Raw genomic sequence first — 11,743 nt, 5'->3', positions numbered from 1 at the left:
AAAAATAACCCACTTGTAGTTCCCATTCACAAATAAATCAGTTCTATTTAAACCAGTTCCTGAAGCAGATAACCCACTTGTGATTCACATTGGGAAATGGATCGGTTTAAATAGAATCGGTTCCTGTACAGGACATCTATTTCTGCTTTACTCCATTTCATAATAAACTGATTCCGATCTACAGTTCCCATTTGCGCTGAAGCGATTCATTTAAAACTGAATTCTGAAATCGAATCTGATTCGGCTCTGGTTCCCACTTGTGCAGATTCAATTTGGTTGAAAAGAAGCGGAAAAAAGAGCGTCAAAAAGACACAGGTTAAATGGTTCTAGAGCATGCCCCCCCCCTTTCAGAATTGCTTCAGTGACTTGGATTAAGTGAGAACCAAGGTCATTTAACCTGGTTCGAACCGAATCACAATCTGGTTTAAAAGGTAGTGGGAATGAGGCCACAGTAACCTATATCAAGGTAATATGAAGGCTGAGCTCTGAAAATGTTACTTAGACAAAGAACGAGAAAGAGAGAGAGATGTGTTTGTCTACGTCTACATGCACAAAACAGTAATTTCACTTAATGTTGTGAAGGAAGGAAGTTCAACTGATAGACTTTAGGTGATTTGCAGTTGATTGCAAGGGTTTCTGATTTCCAGCTCATCAAGAGCAGAGCAGTGCATCGGGGGAGGTGGGATCCATTCTTTTAATTAGCCTGCTCAAATTAAGAATGCCTGACTTCTCAACCAAGCCATCAGGAACAGATTGTGGGAAAGGGCCATGAACCGCTTGAAACCAAGAGATTATTTTTTACTATGACTGGGACACTGCAAATATGTCACAAGCATATGCAGATATTATTTAGAATCTCCACAAACAGAATCTTCAACAAAAATGTTGCAGTGCTGAATTCTCCTTTTCACAGTTCTAGTTCGACAAGTATGCTCTTTTCCAAAACACTCATGATCGCTCTTCCTGGCTTTCAGTTTTCTCTTTTTCAGCAGCCAGTTAGCATGTCATGTCCACTAGTTATCTTTATACTGTTCTGCCCCCCTCTCTTAATGATTGTTCTGGATTTTTCTAGATTTTTGCAAACCCCGGAGTGTCCTCAGCCTTGCTGATACTTCTCTGTTGTGTGTAGCTGTTAATGTTTTGGCTACATAAGTAGTAACACCCTTGACATTTAAAAATAGATGGAATGGTTCCCTAACATTTGAAAGGGGTAGACCTACGGACTTAATAGCATGAGACGGGTTGCAGTAAAATAACTGCTTTTCCAAGCGTAGTGAAGAGTTTTGTGTAAAAGCAAAGCTTGCATACTCCCTTCTGTTACTGTTCTTTTTTTATTGCCTCATTTTCATTGCATGTGGAAAAGCAAAAAATATTTTAATATTGGTGAAGTTAACTGAACCACTCCTTATCATTAAAAAAAAAACACCAAAAAATCTGGAATATCATTTGTGTAGCTTCGTGACTGAGATAGCCCTCAGCTGTTGGAAACTGATGTCAATATTATATTACAAAGTGTTATTACTTCTACTAGTTCTAAAATATGTTTATGGTTTCATCAGCGACAGATTGATTGTGGAAAGGAATCAATAATTGCTCCCATCTGTTGAGTAAAATAAGTACTATATGTTCATGTCTCTTGAAGTCAGTTTTGTTGAACACTTTGTGAAGAGGATTAATGAATGTTTATATAGCACTTTGGAAGTCTAAAGAACTATAAGTGCCAGGTATTATTACTAAATCCTTCATGAAGAAAGCCCATTAATGGCTAAACCACTACAGTCTTTGTGCTTTGTTCCTGCTTTTTGCTGTGCTTCTGATTGTTCTGTCTACATTTCTAGTTCTCACTTTTATATGATTATTTATCACATTTGTACCTCGTTCTTCCATCAAGAAGCTGTGAATTCATACTGGCTTTATTTTATTGTATTCTCACAGCAGCTTTGTCAAGAAGGCTATGCAAAACTGATAACTGGGAGAAGGAAGGATGAGCATATCATGATACTACTTGCTACCTTTACAGACTTCCAGCAGTGGTTTTAGTAGGCTTGGTGTCACCCCCGTGTGGTAACTCATGCTGTCATCATTAGGCTTACAGCAGCCAGGCCAATGGTCCCTCAGGAGTATATTGGGCCACTATGGAACAGAAAGGATATGATCTAGTAGCCACTGATGGCTGGTGAACCATAGCACCTAAAGGAACAGTCTGTGTCCTGGGATGTTCCAGTCTACCAGCCTTGTTCACAAGTCCCAAATGTGTCTAAGCACCATTTGGAGACCAGGAAGGCCTCCAAGAGCATGTCAGTATTATGCAGCCCAGCCTTCTTGGTGCTCCTGGGCAGGATCCTTCCCAGGAGCTTCAGTTTCCTGGAGTCCTGGTCTACCCATGGAGAAGTGCAGCAGTACACCACACTAAAAGGCAGACACTTCTCTCTAAGGGGTCCTCCATTATGGTCTGCACCTCCTAAAATGCCTTTGTCTTCCAGGTTTTTTCCAGCTGTGATTTGAACTAGCCTTTACTTTTTAGACCTTCATGACATGGGATCAGAACACATAATAAAATGAATCTCTCTTTATGTGCCAGAAATGAGGTAGTGGCATCAACTGAAGTACAGCAAGTTGTAAAAGACAAAGGAACATTTCACTGGTTGCTATAAGAATGCCCACCTCAGGGAGGAAGGACCTTTTACTTCCATATACTGCTTTAGCTTTAAATTTGTTTTCAAGTTTCAATGCCTATACGTTTTTGCATATATTTTTATGTTCACCTGAGAATATACTTCCAGAGCAGCAAGTACTTAAGAAACAGGCTACCAATGAGTGACTTTTTACAAGGTCACATTGTGACCCCTCATGGCACTGGGTGACATGATAGGAGATTTGAAATGAGAACTTAAGGCCTGGACAGACAGGCCAAAATAAAGCTGCTTTGGGTCACTTTGGAGGTATGCTGTGTAAATGACACATGCACCTTAAGAGGCCAGAAGTTGCGCCAATGCTTTGGCACAGCCTCCAGCCTCTTAGGACACATGCATCATTTAAACAGCATACCTCCAAAGTGACCTGAAACGGCTTTATTTTGGCCTGTCTGTTCGGGCCCTCTATCTGACACTTTGTCCAGTCAAACTAACCCATTTTTATTGTAAGCCATTTTGAACAGATTAAAATTCATCTTCTTCCAGTCATAAGTTTTTATTCTCTTGAGTAGTTTTAGGACTAACAGTAAAAATATATAAATGTGGGCTTAAGCACATGGCCTAGAAGAAGTGGCCTCTGGCCACTCTGGCCCTGATTACACCAGGACCATGGTGACGGCATGGCCCACTTCCAAAGCCAGCCACCATCGCAGTCCCAAGGCAACTTCAAGCAGGGGTGCATTAAGGCCCAAAACGCATGGGCCAAATAAAGAAGATGCACCACCACCCCCAAAGTAGCTGAAAGCCACACCGAGGCAGTGCTAAGGAGACAAAAGATGGACCTTTTAGGAGCAGATTAAATCTGGTCCTGCTGGTGGTCAGTTTGGGAATGCTCTGAATTGCTTCTAAAAGGTCCAGCTCTTGCCCCATAATCACGGTCTCACCATCTAAACACACACACACCCCAAGCAGCTAGAAGCCACTTTATTTGGCCTGTGCATTTTGAGCCTGTGTTGTTTATGTCACAATTAAAATTGTAGTGGTTGTGGCAAGGCCCCTTGTATGTGAAAATTGGAGGCCACAATTCAATAGAGTTAAGCACACTTAAGCCTACTGATGTTGGTAAGTATCCTTTACTCTATGCTGAATTGTGGGCACTGTTTATGTATGGTCAAAAAAATTACAATGATGTGCTGCATGGATTAGAACTATTATGGAACTCCAACACATTTATATCTATTAAAGTTGCAACCTTCAGTCAATAGATCAACACACTAAAGTGTTTGTGGATTACTACATGGAAGCCAATTATAAACAATAATGGCAAATTTATATGAGCCAGTTGCGAGTTAAAACAAATTTTATTTTTAATATTAGTTGATTCTGGTGTGTTGTGGGAAATAATGAATGCAGCAGCAGCACCACACACACACACACACACCCTGCAGTGGGACGAGGACCCCTCCGGGTGTCACCTCTCTTCTTAGGTGTCACCCAGAGTGATCTGCACCCCTCCCAGTAACACCACCGCTTCTGAGTAGACATATATAGGATTACAATGTAACTGGTTGACAACCTGGATTTCTCACATTTGCAGATATGAAGAGAAGTACCCCAAAAGTGTATGAATGTGTTTGTGTGAAATTAATATACAGTATTTTGATAAGTGAAAAAATGAACTTGCAAGTGAAAAAATGGGAGAGCCAGCATGGATTTAGACAGTGAGAGACCAGGGTTTGGATCCCTACTTGGCCATGGGCACCCACTGGGTGATATTTGGAAAGTCATATTCTCTTAGCCTCAGAGGAAGGCTAGCAAACCCTCTCTGAACAAACTCTGCCAAGAGAACCCCATGATAGGTTTATCTTAGGGTCATCAATGTCAGCAATGACTTGAAGGCACACAACAACAAACTATCTTTAAAACAAAATGAAATACTATGTTATGTTCTTTAACCGTTACATTAATTGATAGCTGTTCTGATTTTGTGCACACAAAATAACCGTCCTCATTATATTAGAATGGTTTCTTTAAAGTACAGCATAATAGGATGGGATAGTTTGTTGTTGTTGTATGCCTTCAAGTCTTTTCCAACTTGTGGCAAACCTAAAATGACTCTATCATGGGTTTTCTTGAGTGCATGGGGATTCACAACACTCATACCACTCTACCACACTGGCTTTCTGACAGATGAGATATTAATAACACTCAACTTAACCTAGTTATTCCTTGCTTGGTTCCTCCATTTTCTGGCTGTTTAATAAGTTATCTTTAGAAATCTATAGTAATATGATGGCTTTTCATTTGTCTTGGCTAATTAAAATGTGTATTATTATTATTTTGAGGATGGAAGCTTCACTTTTAATTCAGTCCATATTTTAGAGGGCTAGATATGACATTTGAGAACTGCCTACACCATTAAATGTATATATATTAACACAGTTAGGAACAATACAGATTTGCTAGAGCCTAATATACTGATTATCCGTGACTATTTTATATTAATAATTTATATTTATTATACTATAACTTTGGATGGCTCTGAAGTATATATTGTCAACAAATTCCTTCACATCTTTTTTTAGGAATCTACAAAACTATTGAAAATAGTTTAATAATGAAGATGATGAACAAATGAAAATGAATTGAATAAAGTGTGACAGCTTTAAATAGCTGGTCTAAAAGATAAAAGTGGTAAACTGGTGAAAGAAGAAAATATCAAGAAAGAAGAAAAAAAGGGAAAGGTAGTATTTATCATGAACCACTACACATTTAAGATAGAAGCAGTTATGATAAGAATTGTGACATGCATACTATTAGACTTTTGCAAATCTTGTAAAAATCATGGACAATAGATTTGATGTTGAAAACTGAATAGTTTTAATGTATTTATAAGAACAAAAGCACTTTTGAAAAACTAAAAGTGGATTGAAGATGAATTAGTAATAACATGTTACTCCAAAGGACTACTTAAGAGGAAAGCTGCAAAATCAAATGATGATGCAACTCATGCATAGATGCCTAAATCACTTCATTAAATGAAGAAATTATAGTCCTTTGGCAGAACTTTCATGCTTCTTGGGCACTAAATCCAACAAACAAGCTATCACAATACACATTGTAGAACTACACTGTTTCCTTCGATAAACACTTCAATCAACATGGAGAAAACAAAAATTGGAACTAGAATTTATGCTGATCATGTAGCTGCTGTGATAACAAATTTGGTATGACAGAAACTACAAGCACATCAGTTGTCTAAATTCCAGTGCAGGTGGTAAAATATATTTGTAAGTTGTTGCTTTTACTATAAGCACATGAAAGAAGAGAAGACATTGAAAATACTGACAGACTTTGCTTTTGGGCTCTTATACAAGTAGTCGAAAAACAAAAACAAACTCAAGGGTGTGATGAGATGATTAGACTATTGATCCACTAGTATAGAGCCTGCATGCCTACAGCACTAACTGTAGATATCACATTTTAAAGCTTCCCTTTATGTTCACAGAACAGCAAATGCTCTTTGCTGTCTTTGAGTGCTTAAGCAGAACCTATGGTAGAAAAATATGGGTCCTAACAAATTTGTGATCTGATTCAAATTTCAAATTGTTTCAGTAACAATTTATTTTATGTTTAAATATATATTTTTAAAATCTCTTTTCAAATGTCAGAGTACTTACAGAGGTAGTGTCTGATTAACACTTGGATGAGCATATAAAATACAGCCCATATATTTTTTCCTGTTTCAAAAACTAATCTTGCAAATTTTAAAAAGTCCGTGTCAGTCTCCTGTTCATATAGGAAGCATGTAACAAATATCATCTTTCATTATCTATAGGCAACTCTAGGATATAATCCCAACTCACTAGGCAGTAACCCATGTGTATATGTGCCTTCAAGGTCTATGTTGATTTATGGTGACCCCATGAATTTCATGGGATTTTCTTAGGCAAGGAATCCTCATTGGTAGTTTTCCCAGTCCCTTCCTCTGAAACAAAGCCTACAGCACCTAGTATTCTTTGATGGTCTCCCATCTAAGTACTAACCAGGGCTTACAACACTTAGCTTGCAAGATCATTTATTTAAAATCTGGCATTTTTTTCATCAGTAGTTCAATCTATGCATATTGACTTTAATAAGCATAGATTGAACTACTGATGAAAAAAATGCCAGATTTTAAATAAATGTATATTTATTGGCCGTGAAGTTATGTAGGCATAAAATTAGAATGGCCATATGTATGTGCGTATTACATTCCATAGTATTTCACACATAGTTTCTGGCATGCATAGGAGTACCCATTGTTCATGCAGATTTCAAGGATATGCAAAGGCTTCTCCATTCGGTTTAGCATCTGCAGTGTCTCCAACCACATGTGGAGCTGTCCTGGCAATTCAGTCAGTTGGAGAACCTGACCTTGTGCATGAATGAGAATACACAGATCCTTGGATTGAAGCCAGACTACTCAATCCTACAACAATACAAAGGCATCCACAATGTAGGCTACAATTCTATACACTAGTGAGTAATCTCCATCAAACTCAATGGGACAGACTTCAGTGTAAATAAGCTTAGAACTGCAGTGTGAGAATAGTGCTGCTCTCTCCGCATCTTCACTGAGACCAAAGCCTCACTTCCAAACACATTTGCCTACATATGAGTCTCAGTGACATCAACAAATCATAGAAATATAGGGCTGCAACCTCAGGCCATAATCCTGAGATAATTTCAGTCGAACACATGCCGTTTATATGAAACAGTTTGCAAGAATGCATGCATTTGATGCTATGACCCCCCTCACACACTCTGTGAATCTAAAGAATCAGTGAAGTCTATGCATTCAGCTATGCATATTTTTAAAAAAACCTGTGCACTACAAAGCAAAGTTTACCATTTATATTAAAGCTATTGTAAATACTTTCACTTCCCTCCCCCCCCCCCCCCCCCCCAAAAAAAACATACTTGGAGTACTTTTATTCTCAAAAAAAATTTGCACAATGGACCCTGCAAAACTAAAACTGGCACTGAACTATTTTTTTACATTCCAATGCCCATTGTAAAGCATAAAGAGCTGGATGGAGGTTTCATATAATCATTTTTTTAAAAAAGTAAAACAAAACAAAATTTTCCTTCAGTACAATCTAAAATTTGAACAATTAAAAAAATACAGTACCTGATTGTGTGCTGAGGCTTATCCAATAGCCACCCTTTCTTGCAACTGAAATTCAGTCAGCTAGAGCTTCTGTATTAAATGCCTTCATCTGCTCTCTCTCTCTCTCTTTTAAAAGTATGTCAGCGCAAGCCCAGGCAAACTTCAAATCCAGGAAAATAAAATTAAGCACACAGATCAAAGGCAGACGAGCAGTGAAACCCAATGCCTGTAATCTGATCAGTGATCTGTTGCCATACATCAAAGGCTCGGGCTTTGGAGACTAGAGAAAGAACTTTCTTTTCAGCAGGTACTGTTCCCTGCTCTGCTGGTTTAGTATTTCCTTCTTTTTTTGCTATTTCTCAAATGCAGTTCATCCAAACTCATCCCTATAGGTCCATCTCTCCTACTCTTTCTTTCTTTCTTTTTTTTCCTGTTTTTGGTTGAAAGCAGAGGGGGGGAGGGATGATTCTTGGAGCTGAATGGCTGGATCTGTAGTCTCTCTCTCTCTCTCTCTCTCTCTCTCTCTCTCTCTGTCTTTCTCCTCCTTTTTTTGTTCTCAAGCTGTGCTGGTTGTGGATTGTGTGTTGGAAGCTTTTCCCAATGCCAGCGGGTTCCGCTTGAAGCCTTTCATCTCCCTGAACTGATCCCATGACATCATTCAGACTGCCTTGTGGGACTGGTTGTTGGAGAGCAAGAATACAGCCTGTAGGGAAGCACAGCTGAACTGCAACAGGACTCTGGTGTGGTTTTTAATTGAGTTAGCTGTTGTAAACAGGGCAAGCATAGTTCTCCAAAGCTTTCAGCTCTGTGGGATTTTCCTAGGGGCCATTCAGACATTCAGTGGGTTTTTTTGTTTGTTTTTTAGTGCGACTATGTGAATAATCTCAGGGGTTATTCATAAAATCATAGAGTTGAAAGAGACCACAAGGGCCATCCAGTCCAACCCCCTGCCATGCAGGAACACACAAAGCACTCCCAAGAGATGGCCATCCAGACTCTGTTTGAAAACCTCCAAAGATGGAGACTCCACCACTCTCCGAAGAAGTATGTTTCACTGTCAACCAGCTCTTATTATCAGGATGTTCTTCCTAATGCTGAGGTGGAATTTCATTTCCTTTAGTTTACATCCATTGTTCTGTGTCCTATTCTCTGGAACAACAGAAAACAAGCTTGCTCCATCCTCAATATGACACTTCAAATACTTAAAGAGGGCTATCATATCTTAATCTTCTCCAGGCTAAACATACCCATCTCCTTACGTTACTCCTCACAGGGCATGGTTTCCAGACACTTCACCATTTTGGTCACCCTCCTCTGGACATGCTCCAGCTTCTCAGCTTCCTTTTTGAATTGTGGTGCCCAGAACTGGATGCAGTATTCCAGGTGAAGCCTGACCAAAGCAGATGGTGAATATAATCCACATAAAATCTGGGATGAATCTTTGTTGTTCACATGCATTTTGAATGCAGCCGATTAAAGTTTTTTTGTTTGTTTGTTTTTTGGAGGGGGGCTGCCAAAAAAATCTAGCTTCACCCAGGATAATCAATGTCAGGTTCTTCTGTGTTTTTATAAAAGTTTTGGATTCTTGGCTGTGTGAATATGCAATGCAAATAGATTCAGGATAAACTGGGATAAAACTCTGCATGCCTTCAAATACATTCACATCATCAACTCCATCTTTATTTCAGTGCTGACACATGTAAGCAACAGAACTCGCAGAGATATGGTTTCATAGTGTGAACAATAAACTCAGAATGTGTGAGTGAGATTATTTGCATAGTTGTGCTTTAAAAATGTGTGTGAATGATACTACTTTTTTTATTGAAACTTTTTATTGAATTCTGTTGCTCACACATGCCAGCATGGTAAATAATGATGGAGTTGATGAAGCGGATGCATTCAAAACACATTCAAGGCATGCAGAGTTTTATTCTGGTTTATGCCAGATCTATTCACATTGGTTATTCACCCAGCCAACAATGTGAATCTTTTAGGAAAATTCAGGCCCAGTACACATCGCCAACAAGCAGCGTACCGGCACCAATACCAGGGTTAGGGACCACACAACAACCGCACGGTCCCTAACCCTAGTACATGTGGGTGGCATAACAATGGCATGTCCCATCCATATGGGCACCGCCATTGTGATGTAAGTGCAGCACATTGCTTACATCACGAGTGCACCACTGGTGCACTTGTGACGTCATTGCAGCACCCAGAAAAGAACCTAGAAATACCAGGTTCTTTTTTCCTCCACAGTGACGGTGCGCCGTTTGGGTGGGTTGTGGGTTGAGTGAGGTTTTTGGCAGACACTCTCCCCCAAAATTACTTGGGTGCATACGAAATGCACTTTGCTGGGATTGTTTTCACTGTATGAATAACCCCCTAGAAAGCCACGAAAGCAAATACTCTGCATTTAAAATGTCCTCCCTTTTAATAAAGTTATCTGACCCCCCTTTTGCAGGAGGCTACTGATTTACCCCCACCGTGTCCAACCAAAATTTCCCCATCACAAGATTTCAGTGACAGACTGGGAGGATGATTTGGAACAGCTGCCAAGAAATTACCACAGAAGATACCAAAAAGAATGAGCCCTCCTCAGACACACACCCAGATTCCCACACAACCAGATTCTCACTTTGAGTACTCAAGAGGTTTTACATAAAAATGTGTTAGTCCACAAATTGTTCAGTTGGAAGGGAGTTTGCTTGATGTGAATGACGCCTAGCCCAACCCCATGCCTATCTGTTCAAAAAGTATACTCTGCTGATTTCAAAGGGGACTCTTGAGTAAATATCCATGCAGCCTGAAATGTGACCTGACTGAATTAAAATGGTTAAGACAACCTCCTGGGAATGATGACATTGTTTTGCTTATCGCTGTTACTCGTGTGAGGCTTGTGCAAGACTGTTAATTAATGTTTCTATGTGTGAATTTAGTCCATCCCTTGATCTGTCCGCCTTTTCTTGCTGATCTATGGCAAGGAAACCTGATCCTACTGTTAGATGTTGATCTCTTTGAGTTTCTTCCTGCAAAGAGAGGTTTGCATGTGTTGTTGTCATGTCCTTTCAAATCTCCTTTTGATTTATGGGGACCCTATCATAAGATTTTCTTGGCAAACTTTAATCAGAAGAGGTTTGCCAATATCCTCCTTGAAGGATGAGAGAGTACAGCTTTCACAAATTTACCCACTGGGTTTTTATGGCTGAGCAAGGATGGAAACTTTAGTCCAACACTCACAATACTATGCCATGCTCACTTGCTTGTAACAGATGAGAAACAGTTTTTTTGTGGGGTTTTCAGGCTATGCGGCTGGAACTATGGAATGCCAGCCATGAAAGCCTTTGACTTCATAGATGAAAAGCACTTCAGCATTTATGTATTTATTTGAACACTTCTGTCAGGTGTGATTTGGAACAGACATTTCACACTAGTTTTCTATGGAGAGATGCAACCAGCATGGTGTGCTACACCAGGAGTAGCACACTAGCATGAAAATATTTATTTGAACATGAGTAAGGAGAGGAAGCACATGTTATCTGTGAAGCTACTCAGAGCCCCACTTTTGCAACAACAAAGAAATGTACCTATTTCTCCTTCAGGGTGAGAAATAATGTGAGCAATAAATATCATCCTAGACAATAAATGTGTGAGGATCAAGATAATCAATGCAGCCTTTGTAGCGAGGCACAGCTTCTTTCACAGATTTATGGCCCTGTACACCTCTTATATTTAGATGTAGAACTAAGAACCCTCAGTTTGAAGCCAAGCCTAACACTACCTACCAGGTACTGGAGAACATGTCACGTATATTAGTATTATTAATAATAATAATAATAATAATAATCTTTATTTCTATCCCGCCTTTCCACGAAAGTGATCAAAGCGGCTTACAAAAAATACAGTTAAAACATCAGTATATAAAAATTTAAAAGACATTACTAGGGGATATTAACAG

At 39.3% G+C, this 11,743-nt stretch overlaps 1 protein-coding gene across 1 annotated transcript in view; it reads right to left on the bottom strand.

Moving 5' to 3' along the window:
• The window catches only part of TNFRSF19 (TNF receptor superfamily member 19), a 195,585-nt gene extending 187,177 nt beyond the window's left edge, over nucleotides 1-8,408 (bottom strand). The window contains exon 1 of the mRNA XM_042459865.1: nucleotides 7,807-8,408. The gene's annotated coding sequence lies outside the window, so the exon portion shown is untranslated. The remainder of the gene's footprint in view (nucleotides 1-7,806) is intronic.
• Nucleotides 8,409-11,743: the final 3,335 nt, after the last annotated feature.

The sequence above is a fragment of the Sceloporus undulatus genome, chromosome 3, assembly GCF_019175285.1.
Source record: "Sceloporus undulatus isolate JIND9_A2432 ecotype Alabama chromosome 3, SceUnd_v1.1, whole genome shotgun sequence".
NCBI classification, from domain to species: domain Eukaryota; kingdom Metazoa; phylum Chordata; class Lepidosauria; order Squamata; family Phrynosomatidae; genus Sceloporus; species Sceloporus undulatus.
The sequence above is the reverse complement of the archived record's forward strand: the minus strand, read 5'-3'. Positions and strand labels throughout refer to the sequence as shown.